Consider the following 887-nt stretch of genomic DNA (forward strand, 5'->3'; position numbering starts at 1 on the left):
AAATCCTCCAAGGCCATATCCTCCGTAACCTCCGTACAAATGTCGACGACTCGCCTCAGGAAGGGCCAGTGTCGAAGCCGACAGGAGTACGACGACCAACACGACCAGCAAGACACGGTTAATCTGTAGGAGGATTTGTAGAATGTATTATGACGACTGGACAAAAGTAGGTCAGTTGGATTGATGATTTTGAGGAATGCGGGGTAATCTTAGGTTACGTTTTCATATTAGGTGTTCGTCGGATGGTGGAAATGTGAGGAGGATGTATTTTTCTTATCGAAACGTTAGTGATACGTGTTTCTTTCGCTCTCGCTCTCTCTTCTATATTTGTTTGTCTCTTCCACCTGTTACTGAGTGAGCTGAACGAGAGAAAATACAGCCTAATGAAATACCACAGATTCACTCATTCGTACAAACTAGGAGTCTAATTTCCAGATTTCATCGCTGTTACTGATTTGCTTCAATTAAACTTGAAATAAAGAATGTACTTTCCGTATGTCATGTACACTACACGGTGATATATCATGTCTTATTGAAATATAATGTAATCATTGTCAAGATGTGATACAGATCTTCATTCGATATCTCATACCTCGAAAAGAGAGAAGTTAGAAAATAAATGGATATTTAGTGTTAAGACAAAATACATCAGCTTACCATTGTAGGTGAGAGATGCTGAGTGCCTGCCTTTGCTAACTATGCTGCCATGCGCTCGAGCCCCCTTTTATACTGTTACTTGACTAGTTGCCAACTGGGGTATTTTCTTCTACTCTGTCATTACTTATCGTGTCAGAAAAAAAAACCGATAGATTTCGTGATGTAATCTCACTGTGTATTGGAAACGTAAATGTCATGTGTTGGTCATGGAAGTGATTACGGTAAAATTT

General features: G+C 39.7%; 1 long non-coding RNA gene across 1 annotated transcript in view; it reads right to left on the bottom strand.

Moving 5' to 3' along the window:
- The window catches only part of LOC119594408, a 6,981-nt gene extending 6,293 nt beyond the window's left edge, over positions 1-688 (bottom strand). Inside the window, exons 1-2 of the long non-coding RNA XR_005230614.1 lie at positions 658-688; positions 30-123 (exon numbers count right to left, since the gene is read on the bottom strand). This is a non-coding gene — a long non-coding RNA (uncharacterized LOC119594408). The remainder of the gene's footprint in view (positions 1-29; positions 124-657) is intronic.
- Positions 689-887: the final 199 nt, after the last annotated feature.

Source organism: Penaeus monodon, chromosome 33 (assembly GCF_015228065.2).
Source record: "Penaeus monodon isolate SGIC_2016 chromosome 33, NSTDA_Pmon_1, whole genome shotgun sequence".
NCBI classification, from domain to species: Eukaryota; Metazoa; Arthropoda; class Malacostraca; order Decapoda; family Penaeidae; genus Penaeus; species Penaeus monodon.